Here is a 17,442-nt window from a genome sequence, read left to right as displayed (position 1 = left end):
TATTTTTCAATGGAAATCATAGTAAGACATTGTAAAATAGCGTACTATATTGATCCTGACACAATTTACCAAATTAGAACATGGGATTTGACTCAGCTGCCTAATAGTCTTTTTCATTCATGAACATTTGTTTGATTTAAATGTGTTTCACATGACCATTCAAGTGAGGTTTCCTTTTTTTGATGACTAGGATATATAGTTGAATCACCAAGCAAAACTATTTTTGAAAGAAAATAAAGGCAATCTAGGAGATCATCTATTCACAGAGCATATGAACCAGTATTATGTGACTTGTACAAAAATTCACAAACTGACCTAATAAATACTAAAGAGTAAAACCTATTCATTTAAAGGAAGTTTAGTTTCAAAAAAGGTTAATAAATAAAACAAATCTGACTTTAGTTGGCAATGCACATATAAGGAATGATCTATAATTTGTCTTAGTCATTGTTTTTAACAAATTCTTTGTCTAATCAGAATCATAATTATAAATATGTTTAAATCCATCATATTAACAAAAAAATAAAGATTACTATAATGTGGTGGACAAGCAACTTTTTGAGTGCTACCTGATGAAAGAGGTGTTTCAGGCTTACTGAAAGTTAGCTGCACACTATGTGCTGCATACTTGGATAATCTCCTATACTACAAGTTGTATAGAACTGCATATGATAAAAAGTACAAGGCAGACTGACAGATGTAGAGGGTGACCCTTCACTAAAATTGGTTAGCCAGTGTTGCTTCCCTTCTTTAGCTATCACTGATTTCTATGAAGATGGCATTAAGCAAAATTAAATTTCTCATATTCTTTTTAGGAAACTAGAAATAATGATTATATAGGCTAGCCAGAAATTTTTGGGATTTTTGCTGACAGCTGAGTTTTTATAAAGTCTGGAAAGAATTTAAGTTAAATTTCTCAAGTAACAAGAAAACTGGACTCTGATTTCTATGTTGTTTAATTTCAGTCACCAAACCAAGTAAACTTCTCTTACAGGCAGTGCAAAAACCTCTTAAATACAATTAACTAATGCTTCTGATGTATATGTGTTGGACTGCCAGATGGGGACTGGGGGAGCAAAGTCCCCCCCCTCTGTAAGAGAAGATCAGGTTCATGACCACTTGAGAAAGCTGAACACACATAAGTCTATGAGACCCAGTGAGATGCAGTCCAGAGCCTGGAAGGAATTGACTGATATAGTTGCCAAGCCACTCTTCATGATATGTGAAAAGTCGTAGGAGTCAGATGAATTCCCAGGTAATATTCTGGTATGCATTGCTCTAAATAATATACACCAACAAAGGATGAGTAATCAGCCCAGGAGCTGCTTTAGTACTGCTACAGCTGTGGGGTGATGAGGTTTGGACTGCAGATCCTTCTCCATAGGAGATTGATTTTTCATCTGAGCAACACAACTACCTCTATAGGAGGACGCTTTTTCTACATTCTCTGAGAATTAATTCTCTGTATAGTCCCTTTTAAACCCAGATAAGTTGTCAGGACTGAAATATATTCTATCTTTTTTATCTTTATGTATTCTTAGACATAAAATATTTTTCTGTTGCAGCCAATTTCTCCTTTAATATCTCACTTTGAATATTTTAATGATTTAAATTCTTCTCATTGCAAGTTAGTGAAAAAGATTTTCAAAAATTACCTTCAGGACCGATATACATTCAGCTATGGGGCATACATACATCCTGCTATGGGGCAAGGAATTAGACTACAAGATCTTTTGAGAACTCATTTCTATTTCATGATTAGGTGATTTTCTTTAAAAATTGTATCATTTTCCAGCTGTATTTGAATTATTAAAAAAAAATTTCAAAATTTGCAGTAATTTAAAATGAGTTTTCGTTTCATTAAATGCGTAAATTTTCCAAGGACTTTTTATTGCAAGTCTTGAAATACAATATTTTGAAATTTCTTCCCAAGTGATATTTTTATGTAATTATATTTTTAGAATAATTAATTTTAGAAATGGCATTTAATTTCAAAATTAGTTTAAAGAAATATTTTAACATTATTTTTTTCTTTGAAACTTTGAATTGAAACCCATTTTCCCTTCAATTCTCCTAATTAAGAAATCACAGTATTTCTCAAAATCATATGTTTTCTATGGAAAAATATGAATTTCAACAGAAAAAAATGACCAGTTTTTCTTCCCCCCTGCTCCCCCATGAAATCTGGTTATTGAAAGAAAAGTAATGGATATACTGATTAGTGACTGTGCAGTTCTTACTAATTTTTCATTTAATATTCCATCCTTTTGATGTAGAAATATGAGATCACAGCATAGCATATAGTAAGACTGTAGGTTTCAGCATGTATACATACCATATATGTATAAAGTAATTAAAGGGGGAAATGGCTCGTTTGAGCTAAAAAAAATCTTGGTAATGCTAGTGCATTTTATAGCTGGACAAAATGCCCGTTTATTTACTGGAAAATTAGGCTTCATGCCAAAAACTGCAAAGCACCCTTTTAAACAGTGCTAGAGAAGGAAAATTAAAAAAATAAATAAATTTTAAAAAATCACAAAACCAACACTCAACCAAAAAAAAAAACCACTCAAACCCAAGCCCAAGGACATGAGGAGAAAGCTGTGAGGAAGAGAAGAGGTAATTTTGTGAGTGCCCAGCTAATGAATCCTGGTTTCCATGGATTTGATCCTTATGCCCATGCCTAAGAGGACACCAGTCTAAAGCTTTCCCTTTATCTGAAGTGTTCATAATTCTTTTCTCTGTGGATCATATGACATGGAATAAAGGTTGTGTTTATACTGCAGCTTTTCTCTCAAGAACAGATCAGCTGGGAGTATATCCTTTATTTGGCTGTCATCTATCACAAAAAGTACAGAAACTTAATAACCTTTTGAAGAGTTGGAGTTTGCAAAATTTGACTGAGAATGTAATTGAAATTGTCTAGTTTTGTAGCAGTTGTTTGAGATGCAAACAGTCAGACAACTAGGCAAACACACACCAGACTGATTACACAGCACTCATAGAAAAACAGGTTATAAAGAACCAAATGGAAGAGCTGGTGAGATAAGGAAAGAGTGAGCTTTGGCAAACCACAGCCAAGAAGAGCTTTAATAGCTTCTTCAGTACTGGAAACAGTTAAGTTCAGGGGACCAGTTCTAGCCAGTTTGCAAGGCTTGAATCTATGAGCTCAAGTACACACTGTGAAGTCCTACCTTCACATAAAACTGCTGTCAAGGACAAGAGTAAATACTTCTTTATCTTTTCAATATAAAACAGAATATGTCTGCTTCTGTTAAGACCACATTTCTTACATCCAAAGAGTGAGTGGTAGCAGTGTGAGACAATTGCTATTAAGTGATCTCTACCAAGTAATCATTGGTTAGCACGACTTTTCATGCTACAAGTGCTTCCATGAGTAGTATAAGTGAGGAAGTTTATCATGAAACTAGAATAAATCTGTTTATTTTTGACCAGGGTTACTTTGGCATCTAATAAATAAAGCTTTGATTTAATTTAGTTCTATGAGGATTTTTTTTTACTGTTGTTGTTGATGGATTAGAACAAGAAGAATTTTCACAATTAATTGAAAAGCTGAGCAACCACTCAATAGGTGCAATGAAAGTGTTCAGTTAAGAATATTGTCACACTACTTCTTTCTCCATCCATATCCACTATTAAAACAAGAGGCATCACATTGTTATGAAAGTTAAATGAATAATCACCTGAATGTAATCTAACATTTAAGTAACTAAATTGCAGTGTTTCAGAACATTTCCATAGCTGACAATTTACCTATTTGTTTTGCTATATTGCTCATTCAGATAATGAAAATTTCATAAAAATTCAATTATTATTTTCTTTGGAGAAAAAAAGATATTTTACAAGTATCAGACTTTTTTTTTAAAGTTCATCCGCAGTCAGCTCAATTTAAGTTCTGTCTTGCTTCAGTTTGCACCATAATACTTCATTTTGTAGCATTGAGAATGCACCAGTCTGCCTCTTCTATTTATCTGTTAAGCATCTGTGAAGCTATGAAAAATCGTGTAAATCGTTTGCCCATGCTTCTGTTGTGGAATAAGACAGGCACTTCCAGAAGGCAAATTACCCCTAAGGTTGTTATCTAATAGGGACTGTCCTCTGGGCATGAACGTCTCTCTGAATTGATATTGAATAAGCCTGGATGACTAGCTTAGTTCACATGATTTTAAGGCAGCTAAAACTGCATGGTTGAATCTCATCTCTAGAGTCTACACTTGGCATATACATAAAGATGGATTTGAGGAGAGAATGTCTAGACCCTACAACCTCCACATATAATTAGATTAATGAGAACTCTCCAGAGACTCCATAACAGGAGGAAATTATTTGTCTAATCCAAATCTCACAGACAGCAACTGTAAGATTCTCAGTGCCTTCAGCAGAATTTATATTATGCCACAGCTTACAATGTTTTTTCTTTTGCTCATTTCTATGAACATGTTTACACCAAAAAGTAAACAAATAAAAAAGGCATTACAGATAGAATTTATCTTGCCTAAATTTAGACATCAAACAATTCGTTATTTTAGGCTAAAATAATAATCCTAGGCGCTTTTTGAAGCTTAGTGAAGATAAATAGACACTGGAAAAGGACAATCCATCTCACTAAGTTTAGACAATCATCTTGAGCCAAGAAGAATCTCTCCTGGAAGTGTCTATCTTTCTCCACAGAATAAAATGGGAGCAGGTGGTGATTAATTCATAATTTGACATTTCTCTGTTAAGAATCTAACCCAGGTAAATTCAATCCCTGCATAGACTGGATAATTTTCTAAGTTTTTCCCCTAGCAGTTCCATCACTGACCATTCAGTAAAATACCTATAAAATATATAAATACCTATATCTAGAGCAGACTTCGTAAACTTTGTAAAAGGATCATATTTGATAAGTTTCACAGGAAAAGTGAAAAATAGACATTGAAATCTGTAAAAAGGGATTACCTGAATGCTTTCCCCAACCCCCCCAACTTCCAAGGACTGAGATTTTTCCTATATAGGACAGTATATAGGAAAACAGAGTCTTTTCCTTGGGGTCTCATAGCACAGATGGCCTCATCTGTATTCTATCGAACTGACTTGTAGGCTATATTTAATGAAAAGCTTTAATAAGTCACAAAAACATAACACAAAAACACAACCTTGCAAAAATACGAAGTATTCATGTGAATCAAACATTTCAGACTGCACAATTGTTGTATTTTGTTAATACAAATAACATTCTTTACAAAATCCAGAGTTATAAGGCTGCATATCAGCCAGTCTTTGCAAGGTCTTAGGTGTTATGAAGAGCTAACTTCTGCAGTCAATGTCTTTACCACATTCATTGCAGACAGCTGTTTTCTTTCTTCCCATTTACTTTAATTCAGTTTTCATTCCTCATACTTACTGTGATTTTTAATTTCATTTCTATTTAATGTTGATATTAACATGCCACCTTATTTGGCCACATGGTTCTTGGTGCACTTTAATATTGTATGAATAACTCTGCCTCTAACTAATTAAGCCAAATGCTTTTGTATCCTCCAATGTGCTGTAAATATTTTAGGAATTTTCATTAGCAGAGGCAATAATAAAAAAAAAGGTCAATGCTTTTTTACAAAAACCTTTTGAACTAGGAATTCACTGGGTTCCTTCTGAATCTTATGTTCAACAACTTCTCTTATGAATTTGATAAGCAAACTGATAGATTTTGATGCTTTCTTCTCTGTGTATTCTAATTTGCCCCAAAGCATCTGTGAGTAAGCTGTTAGAGCATTCACTTGGAGGCCTCACCGTACTTATCTGTATTCTTCCAGTGCAGCACATAGCTACTTCTAATTTATGATAAATTGCATTCATTTTCATTCTTCTCAAACAGAAGTTAACTTTTGAAAGTCTGTATAAAGTTCTAAACTCCAACAGGAAATCTTGATCCTTTTCCAAGTACTGCCCTACACACTTTCTAAATAAAAATAAAAATAATTTTTTATGTTTTCTCCACTTTTCCACCTCTTTTAATATTGTTCTTTCACTTATTTTCACTAGTCAGTACATGGAAATCTTTTCTCCTTAATATTTGCCAATTCCTTTCTCACTGATATTTTAAGATATGTAAAAAAAATCAGGTCTTATAGCCAGTAAAACTACATAGATAGCTGAACATGTCTTTGGGAGCCTTATCAGCATTCCTTTTTCACTATTGTCTATGTAGGAAATGGTAGACTTCTTCATTAAGCATGTAATATTTAAGCATACATATGCATATGACTGAATCAGTGGAATTGCAAAATCTTCCATTAATTTTATTTATTTGAAGATGAAACAGAAATATATGGTTTGGTGAGGCTTTATTTGTTTTGGTGTGGTTAGTTCTAAAAAGCTTCATAAGTAATTGAAAGATGGTTGACTAGAAATATAAGAAGTCAGAAAACTTTAGACATTCTCATTTCAGGACATTGTTTTGTAGAACTGTTGAATGCAAAACAAATGCCATTTATGCTTGTTCTTTCTCCTTACATTCAGTTCCCATCTCCTGTCAACCCAAGTGTATTTGTTCTTGCTGCTCCTGTTGCTTCCCTCCCCCTTGATAGTTGATGTGCTCCTAAATGACATTACATCACAGATGTCAGGAACTGTCCACTGTTCTTCCCATTAGAAAACACTATACAGCAAATGGTTCAAATGACTCAGCATATATTTACTGGAAAGGAGTACAGAAGAGCTGCCAGATTGCTGACCTTTTGGTTTTATGCCACATAATATGAATGACAGGTTGGTAAAACAGTGATTACATAGAAAATAATTTAATTTTTTATTGATGGTTTGACCCTCAACTTGGTTTGTTTGTTCTCTTGTTCCTTTATCAAAACTATATTGGCAGCATCACGTTTCACAGGCTATTCCACAATAGACCTAGCTTTCTGACCAGTTCAATATTTCTTAAGAAATAGAAGGTACTTAGTATTTTTACTTCTATATGTCTTCCATGCTGTTGCTTAATCTAAAAGATGGATATACTTTTTCATTTTAATTAAATGACTTTAAGACAATGCATAAACTTTGATTCATGGAATAATTCAGTTTTGAAGTTATCTCAGCACATCTTGAATTCCTTCTCTTGCTCAAAGCTGTCAGTTATGGGTCAGACCACGCTGCATAGGTCTTTAACCTCTTGGGTCTTCAACCTCTTGGGTCTTCAACATCATGAAGGACAGGGACTGCCCAACCTTTCTGGGTAACTGGTATCACTGCTGGACTGCCTGTATGGTTGTGAGAGACCGAAATATTTAATAGCTTAAACATTGTTAAGACCACTGAAACCCATTCCCCACCCAAATATGCCTCCTGGATTTCAGGGAATTGGACTGTGTGTTAAGCCTCCTAATGGGAACTTTAGATAAGATAAAGGTGATACTATTATCTAATCATCTCAGTTTTAAGGAGAAGTAAACAAGGTTGGGAGGAGGCGACAGCCCACAGACTCATTTGCACACTCTTCCCCCCCTCCTTGGAGAGACTGGATTGTCAATGCTGATGGCTCAAACAATCACCAGTGTGCTTTGCTAAAAATGTGCAGAGTGACCAGCCAGCTGCTGAGGGTGTGCATACCCCACACCTCAGGGTGTTAAAAAAGACAAGAAAAGAGGCAAATTCTGCAAGGCAGGATAGTGTTTCTTTTTCCTTACACAAGTGACCCTCCAGGGAAGCACCAAGACATTCACACATGGCCTGGAGGTATTCATCTCTGCTGATGTGCCATGATGGGCCATAATGGACTCAACTGCACTGATGTAATAGGCAGTTATAATGACTTAGACCATCAAAAATTATCAAAGTATCCCATGACTCACAGTAATACATCATCCAGTGTAAAACTCCCCCCCTCAGATACCGAGTACCAGTGTATCAGGTACAAGAGAGGTACAAGGTGTTACCACCTGAATCTGAGCATATATAACTCATTAAATCTTTGAGTTTTGTGGACTTGCCCTACCCCTGACAGATCAAGACCATCACTTCAACAGGAATGTGACCATCACTTTGACCAACCGGCATGGAAATTGCAGCTACCAAGTCTCATCACTGGATGATGGCGACTGTATATCTTTCTACTTCTATCCTTTCTTTCTCTTTATTTTATTTGTACATTTTCTTAAGTGTTATTTTTAATGTTTTTATATTGCTATATTACCATTACTGTTACTATTATAGATAATAACAATGAAAACAACTATATACCTGTTTTCCTTTGTTATTAAATTGTTCTAAAATAAACCCGAAATATATATATTTACAAACACTAATCATTCCGTTTTGTTTCACTTTAATCTGTTGCAAGGGATCTACTAAGAAGAACTTGGGTTACCCTTGCTTTCTGGGGTGGGTTGTAGCAATGATGAAAGAATTCTTCCCTATATCCAGTCTGAAACTTTTCTTTTTTCAATTTATGTTCCTTGTCAACTCACCACGCTCAGCTGTGTAAAGACTGGATCCATTTTTAAATAACATTCCTATAGGTTCTCCTCCTCAAAGCCATGTTTTTTCCAGGCTGAACAAGCTCAGCTCTCTCAGCCTTTCTTCACAGATCATAGGATTTGGGGTTAGAGCAAGGGTGGCTAAAATAGCATTCTAGATGAGGTCTAACCAGTGTTGAGCAGAACAGGACAATCTATTCCTCAGCCAACTGACTGCACCTGCTGATACAGCTATGTATGCTGCTGACTGCCTGTGCTACCAGGGCCAGTGCTGGCTCATGTTCAGCTGGCTGCTCATCAGCACCCCCAGGTCCTTTCCTGCAGAGTTGTTCACCAGTCCAGTGGTTCCCAGCCTGTATTATTGTCAGGGGTACTTTCTTTCTAGGTTCAGGACTTGACAGTTAAAGAAAGGCGAGTTTTCAGGAATTATTGAGTTTTGCTGGAGAACGCAGAAAATGAAGTAAACACTTATGATGCTACCTATAGTTTACTGATTTGGAGTATGTTCTATCATAGAATCATGTCACAAAAATCCTAGTCAAGATTGTACCATGACTATCTGCATAATAGAAATAATGCCTACCTACCAAATGTATTTTAAAGATTAATATATTCCAGTTTCAAAAAAAAATTCTCATATTCTACAATAACCAGAAGTGTAAAAGTACACTAGAAAGAGAATATATAAGGCAAGTGTCATTATACTCATGTTTAGCAGGCTGGAGAATCTGATCTTTTTGAGGCTTTTTTTAAAGACTCAAACTTCAAGATGTGTTTGAATAAGGAGAGAGAAGTAAATTTATCACACATGCCAAATAGATATGTGGAATGAAAACAAAAAAAGAGAAGTCTACTGAGTGATGCAGATGAATGTCCACTTACAAACTGGCATCACAAAGAACATGACAGGTGTAGTTTTTGAACAGATGAGCAGTATTTTTTCTTAATGGATTAATATTTCAATAATTTTTTTCACTGTTATCAATACTTTTTCTCTTAAAATATTTTAATTGTTGTTGGAAAATATCCAAATTGATTATTTTGGGGTTTGGTTTGGGTTTGGGTTTTGGTTTTGGGTTTTTTTTAACTGATGAATGTCTCCATTAGCCATTCACTTTCAAAGTTACAGATTATAAGGATGGTCTTGGTGCCTTGGCTTTCCTTTAATTTCTTTTTCTTCAGCCCTGGGTAGAGGAAGATCCTTATCAATTTACCGCTTTACATCTTTTTATGATCAAATGCACAATAGTACTGATAACTGTAATTCTTCGGACACTTTCATTACAATTTTATCTGAGAAAAAAAAGCGCTCTGCAGTGTGAACTGGTGCACAGAAAATGGGGTTGATGGCGAGATTCACTTCAAAAGCAGGCTGCGCTCAGTATTTTAATTTTTATTTTAAATATTTCTCCAAATGAGAGAAATGGGAAGAAAAATCTCACTTCTGTTTGGCATTGTTTTTACAATGTGGGTGTTCCTTCTACAAAGAGTTCAGCAATTCCTGACACTGAGAAGAAATCCTTGAGTCTCCTCATGTCTGTAACACATTTGCCATATAGCTTCTCTAAAGAAAGCATTTCTCTAAGTGTGAGAAACCTTTAACTTGGTTCCTAAGTTATATAATTTTTCTTTACTTATCACAGAATCACAGAATATGCTGAGTTGAAACAGACCTGCAAGGATCATCAAGTCCAGCTCCTGGCCCCGCACAGGACCATCACCAAGAGTCACACCATGTGCCCAAGAGTATCATCCAAATGCTTCTTGAATTCTGTCAGACTTGATGCTGTGACCACTTCCCTGCGGGGACTGTTCCAGTGCCCAACCACCCTCTGGGTGAAGAACATTTTTCTTATATCCAACCTAAACCTCCCTTGACACAGCTTCAGACCATTCCCTTGGATCCTGTCACTGGTCACCACAGAGATCAGTGCCTGCCCCTCCTCTTCCCCTCACGAGGGCAGGCTGTGTGCGCCCCTCAGTCCCCTCTTCTCCAGGTTGAACAGACCAAGTGACCTCAGCTAGTCCTCACACGGTTTCCCCTCAAGGCCCTTCACCATCTTCGTTGCCCTCCTTTGGACGCACTCTAATACCTTAATAACTTCCTTATGTTGCGGTGACCAGAACTGCCACAATATTCAAGGTGAGGCTGCTCCAGTGCAAAGCAGAGCGGGACAATCTGCTTCCTTGACTGGCTGGCAATGCTTTGTCTGATGCCCCTCAGGACGTGATTGGTTCTCCTGGCTGCCAGGGTACTGCTGACTCAGATTCAACTTGCCACTGACCAGGACCCTCAGGCCCCTTTCCATGGCACTGCTTTCCAGCATCTCATTCCCCAGTCTGTACTGGAACATCCAGGGTTGCCCCATCCCAGGTGCAGAATCTGGCACTTTCCCTTGTTTAACTTCCTATGGTTGGTGATTGCCCAGTCCTCCCACTTGTCAAGGTCTCTCTGCAGGGCTACCTTGCCTTCCAGGGAGTCAACAGCTCCTCCCAGTTTATTATCTTCTGCAAACCTGCTTAGTATCCCTTCCAGTCTTGCATCCAAGTCATTTATGAAGGTGTTGAAGAGCACAAGGCCTAAGATGGAGCCCTGTGGAACTCCACTAGTGACAAGTTACCAGTCTGGTGTTACCCATGAGCCAATTGCTCACCCACCTCATGATGTGTTTATCCATATCTTAAGTGCATCTGTGATTGTCCTTTGTGGAGGATGGGTGCACTTCTGGAGTTAATCTCCCAGCAGTCCTCTCAAGCTGTGCTGTGGTTCACAGAGCTGCTCTTCTTGAGTGTGTCAACCGGTTTCATTTTTGAATGATGCTAAACTGGAAGATGTTGTACAACGTCTAACATGTTCCAGTTGTTTATGGTCATCTGGTCCGCAGGAGTAGACTACAGCTAAACTGAAGTAAAAAGGTTCAGAAATGTAGTGTGGATGCCTTGGTCTCTGAAATAACTATTTCACCCTATGGATATTGTGTCACACTATTTGTTACTATAGACAGAATTATATCTGATTAAAGTGTGATACGGTTTAATTTCAATGGTCAAAACTCACAGATGGTGATTTAAATCAATCATTTGATTTAGCAAGGGAAATCTAGAGGTTTTAATGACATCCATTTTTACTCTATCTAAATACCTCCAGTATGGAATAAACTTCAAACAGTGAATTCTCTACTGATTTCAAGGATTTCCCAGTCCTTATCAGGTTATAGAAATACCTCTTTGTGTCTTATGGTTTTTTTGTATATACTTGATAGATATGTATCTCTCTATATATAGATGCATGCACTTAATCATAAATAAATGCCCACTCAATGAAGACTTTTTTTGCTTTGCCTGTAGAGTGAAATGGGTAGGAGAACTCTTTTGTTTGGTTGGTTGGTTTTTTATTTCTACTTGTATTTCTTGGTAGTATTCTCTGAAATAAACTTCAGTAACCTAAGCTATTTTTCACTCTGTTCTATGATTGACAACTGAGTAAGGAATGTGAGAATTTTATTATTTTCTAGTGCTGACTAGAAAACGGCTTTTCAGTTTCATAAAAGAAAAGAGAAAGCATGCAGTTTCAAAATATTTTATTTTTTTCTGATGTAGAATCAAAATTACACTTTTGGGGAATGTACTTATGAGAAGGCTATGATAGATACTCTCTCAGTCTACCCAGTGCCCAGACAATAACCCAGTGGCTAGAACATTTAACTTGGGTGTAACTGATCTGCTTGTTTGTGGCAGATTAGGCTCCCACAGATTCCATCCCACATACCAGGCAAGCTCCTTGCTCATCAAATTATAGCATCGACCTCTTTTGAAATGTCAAGTTCTTCTTTCGCACATCTTCCCTTTTATATAAACAGCTAAAAAGGAAGATAAATTCTACAGTATGGTGATTATGGCTGATTTTTAAGAAGAGGAACCACATTCCAACACCTGTTCTATCTGATTCAAAGCAGAGATTAGATTTTAGCCTTTGTATGCCTCAAGTATTTTATGACTTTTTACCCTGAAAATGTAATTGCTCTTATTTTATTTATATTATCTCTTTTTTAAATGTTGATTATTGTAAAGCCACCACTCCCATTTGATGGGGCACTGCGATACCTGACTCATCTCATCGCCTCTCAAGTGGAATCCATGGCCATTATTCCTGCATTATTTTGTAATGTTTCAGCAATGGTAAGCTTATGCATGTGAATATACCAGTGCCATTCTCTCCAGAAAATAAGGTAGATCTGAGCTAATAAGGGAGACTGGAAGCTTTATGAAAATAAGTGATTATTCTAAACTTCATTAACTGGTATGTATACGACAACAAGTTTTATGTCCTGGAATGTATATTAATAAATGGAAATGTGATTAAAATATGTTTTTATACTAAATATAACTACGTATTTTAGCAAAGGAGCATTCTATTGCAAAGTATGGATAGACAGGAAAGCACGTACAAAGGCTCATTAAAAGAAACACTGAACAAAAGATCTTCAAAAGTAAAACCTCTTTCTTTGAAAAGACTGTGAGTCAATAAAAATATATTTCTACAAAATATTGTATTAACACCAATCAGAAAACAGAACATAAAGTCAAGGTAACATCTTACAAATGCATAAACACTGTTAAATAAGTCAATACCTAGGATACAAAAACAATCCTAAACATCCACTGGTCAGATTACGTGACAAATACGTCTGTTCTAGAACAAGCAGCAATTACAAGTATTGGGGCCATATTGCTGAGAACACAGCTGTGCTGGGCAGGGTACATCTCAAACATGAAGGACCACCACCTCCCTAAGATCTTGCTTTATGTTGAACTTGCCACCGGCTGTCGCAAGAGAGGAGCCCCGAAGAGAAGATACAAGGACTCCCTGAATCAACATCTCAGCCTTGTCCATATTGATCACCATAACTGGTCTACTCTGGCCTCCAATTGGGAGGTCTGGAGACACACCATCTATAACGCTGCTGATGCTTTTGAGAAAGCACGCAGGATCACCCTTGAGGAGAAAAGACAATGCAGAAAGAATCGTGCCTTGCAGAATATACCACCTAAGGAGTCTTTCTGCTGCGCCTTTTGCAACTGGATGTGCCTGTCTCGTATTGGCCTTTTTAGCCACTACCACGCTTGTAACAAACATGAGTAGAGCCCTCCCTAAATCTTCGTTCATAAAGCCTAACCATGATGATGACAATGAGGATACAACAGGATGGTTAAATTCACTGAAGATATGGAGAAGATAAGGAACAAAGACAAATTGCTCAGTCCTATAATTGTCATTTCTAGTTTCAGTACAGTAGTAATTGGCAGGGGAAAAATAAAAATTAATACGGACTATGATTAAGGAAAATAAAACTAATATTAAAGAATAATGAAACTATGTGCAATTCTTTCCAAAATACCCACTGTATACCTTTTTATTGCTTTAAATGGCCTTGAGAGAGCTAGCTGAGGTATGCTTCAAATACAGTTATAGAATGAAAAATATTGTGATAAATTGCCATCAGTTTGAGTTCAAAAAAACATAAGAGAAGCTAGTTTCTGAACTCAGTTAAATGGCAAAGGAAAAGAAGATAAAAGAAGTAACTGGTATATTGTTTAGATACTTTTTTCTCCTGACTTCAACCTATTTTCACACTGTCTTTACACAAGTCTGAAAAACAGCAGATTAGTTGTGTTTATCTTCTTAGGGAAACGCTTCTGTCTATAGAACTCAAATTGGACCAAAGGGCTAAAGTTACAAAACAGTGATGCCCTTACATGAGATATCTTGGCTGATGTAGAAGGCTATTTTCAGGAATGACTGGGGCGCTGGACACATTATGAAAGTACATTCCAGGATATCTGTTATAACAATTCACATTTATATTATAGATATCCCTTAATCATGCAATTTAGGTCGCTGCTATAATGAGGACTGCAAATACAGCAATTATTTTCTCTTTAAAAAAATACCCAACAAAACACATCAGTGTGAGGTCTGAGTTCTTCAAACTACAAGGACTTGCAGTAATTTCTTTAATATTTAATTCAGGTAGGGAGTAACTGACTATCTACTTCAAAATATTTAATTTACTCTTAAGTTTTTTTCCACTGACATGTTTTTAAAACAGAAAATGTTTTTTATGAACAAAATGTTTATGGGAAATTTTCAGAGATGAAAAATGTGTCTTATCATTATCATCTCTTTTATGCCCAGCTAGGAGAAATATACTGACATCTTTTTGGCTACTCTCCTGGAATGGTCTTGTCACTTTCATTCTCTGCTTGTAGAGAAAAAACAAAATGAACATAAGCCTCCAAGGCAGGAGGCTACACAACCAGAACCCACTTTGAGCAAAGGAAGCTGGACGGAAGCCCTGCGCTGGCAGTCAGGCCTCTGGCTTGGCACAGAGGCAGGGAGCCTGTGTGCTGGTCCTACCACTGACTGCCTTGGGGGTCCTGCTCAGCTGCAGTCTCCCTCTGTCAGACTAAAGAGGCACTCACTTGAGTCTTCCAGTACAGATCTTGTCAAACCTGTAATTCATTTCAGTTTACCCAGTAGTAAAACTCTTTAGAAATCCCATCTTTGAGGAGCGTAAATTATTTTCCTTGTCTTTTCGTTTGTTTGTTTGTGGTGGGGTTTTTGTTTGTTTGTTATGCAGAATCACAGAATATGCTGAGTTGGAATTGACCACCAGAATCATTGAGTCCAACTCTTAGCCTTGCACAGGACCATCACCAAGAGTCATACCATGTTCCTGGGAGTATGACCCAAAAGCTTCTTGAATTCTGTCAGATTTGGTGCTGTGACCACTTCCCTGGGGGGACTGTTCCAGTGCCCAACCGCTCCCTGGGTGAAGAACCTTTTTCTAATATCTAGTCTAAACCTCCCTTGACACAATGTCAGGCCCTTTTCTGTTAGATTTTAATCTTTAATCTGGATTAGGAATACAGGTCTTTGTCTTTTTTTCTTTTTTTTTTTTTTGTCTTACTAATATGTGGGAGGCCTTAAAATGTCCAAATTTTATTTTGTTTTGGAAAATGTCTTATTTGTGTGTACCATGCATGTATACATACTGTGCACATATTAAAATATATGTATGTATTTAATATATAGAGTGTATACAAATAAATATATGTATTTATTTATAAAAATAAACTTGTGCATTATATCCATACACAATGTCATGCAGTACAAGACCTTGCAGTGCAATGTTTAGTCTGTTACGTTTAGTAGAACTTTTGCAATTGTTTTAATTGAGAGCGAGGTTGAAGAATTTTATATTAGATCTGAAGAAATAAAACTTTAGTTTAATAAGTAAGAGAAAAATTTAGGGAGAGGCGATTTGTTTATATTGAACAGAAGCAAAATACCTCCCTCATTACTTGACACAATTCAAAACAGAAAAACATAACGAGAAAATTTCCTCCTGAAAAGAAGTGGCCAACTCCAAATATTTTGGGTCTTGTTTCACTACTCAGGGGAGGGAACTTTGGAGGAGGTTCAGGTCAGACATCAGGAAAGATTTCTTCACAGAAAGGATTGTTAAGCATTGGAATGGAGTGCAGGGAGGGGTAGAGTCACCATCCCTGGGGGTGTTCAAGAAAAGACTTGACATGGACCTTAGTGCCTGTGAGACACTGGTTTAGTATTACTGTATTATTGTGTCGGAACCAATTGTGTGTGTGTGGGAAGGGCATGTGAAACTCACATGGCAGGCCTACAGCCTCATGGAGGCCACATGGCAGCCCCAGAACTCCGATGGTAGGGCTCATGGAGCCCACAGGGAGAAGCTATCAGTCAAAAGGGCAGCCTGGGGGGCTGTCCACACCACACCCCCAGGAGTGCCCAACTCAGCCTCTGATTGACTGCACCACTGCTCACTCCCTCCTGGAAGCACTGAATGGTCAGTGCCAAACATCCTGCCTGGGGAGGGGTGGCCAGAAACACATAAATACAGGAACACATGGGTTCATTTTACTCTCGCTCTCCTGAGACCTACCATAACCATGGGAAGCTGGACCTCATAGAACTCTTCAGTGGTAGCTGTTTAACCTAGTTTTCTCTTATTCTCCTCTCTTCTTACTCTCTCTTCTCTTGTTCTCTTTCTTTCGTCCTGTTTCTTCTCTTAATCTCTCTCTTTCTGTACTCTTTTCTTTCCTTAATATTTTGAGTAACTTTAAACCAGTGGGTTGGATTCTGCTAAATTGTGTGGGTTGGCATGTGCTGGGTAAGTGCTTTGTGGAATGCTCTGCCTTGGTTGTATTTTATCCTTTTAAACTTTTGCTAAAATTCCTTATTTTCTCCGTAAGTTAAAAGTATCTCCTAGGAAAAACGTGTCAGCATTTTGTCTTTATGCAACTTCAAGGTATATAAGAACCAGTGGCTCTGCAAAATTTCGATGGACGAAACTTAAATACATTTTTAGAAGTAAAATGCCTGGTGAGCATGTGACTTGGACACGGGGTCTTATAGTGCCATGGTCTGGTTGACAAGGTAGTGATTGGTCAAAGGTTGGACACAACGATCTTAGAGGTCTTTTCCCACCTAAATGATTCTGTGATTCTGTGATTTAGGACTACTTTCAAAAATTAAATGCTTAAGCATTGCTAACATGAACATTTAGAATGTGAGAAAATAGAAGAGTTTCAGATAAAAGTTTTTGCTGAGTGCAGCATAATTACCTCCAAACTCCCAGTGATGAAACTGAGATTGACTGGAGAGGAAAGTTAGATTCAAACTGTGTCCTTTTGAATGAATATTTAGCTGTTTACTGTACTGAATATTTATGCTTTATAGAGAAAAAAGATAGCTGTCATAATTATTTTTAGTTCCATTTTCTGTATTGTTGACTTGGGCTTTTCATGTGGGCAGTTCATTTTGATTAGGAGTAATTTTATTCACATACATTTTGTGAGTAATTTCAGCTTATTTTTGTCTGGTGAGCTAGAAGTGTTTCCATATTTTACAAGAAGTGTTAACATCTGA

Source organism: Manacus vitellinus, unplaced genomic scaffold, assembly GCF_001715985.3.
Source record: "Manacus vitellinus isolate BGI_N305 unplaced genomic scaffold, ASM171598v3 scaffold_4_pilon, whole genome shotgun sequence".
Lineage (NCBI taxonomy): Eukaryota > Metazoa > Chordata > Aves > Passeriformes > Pipridae > Manacus > Manacus vitellinus.
This window is presented reverse-complemented; position numbering follows the sequence as displayed.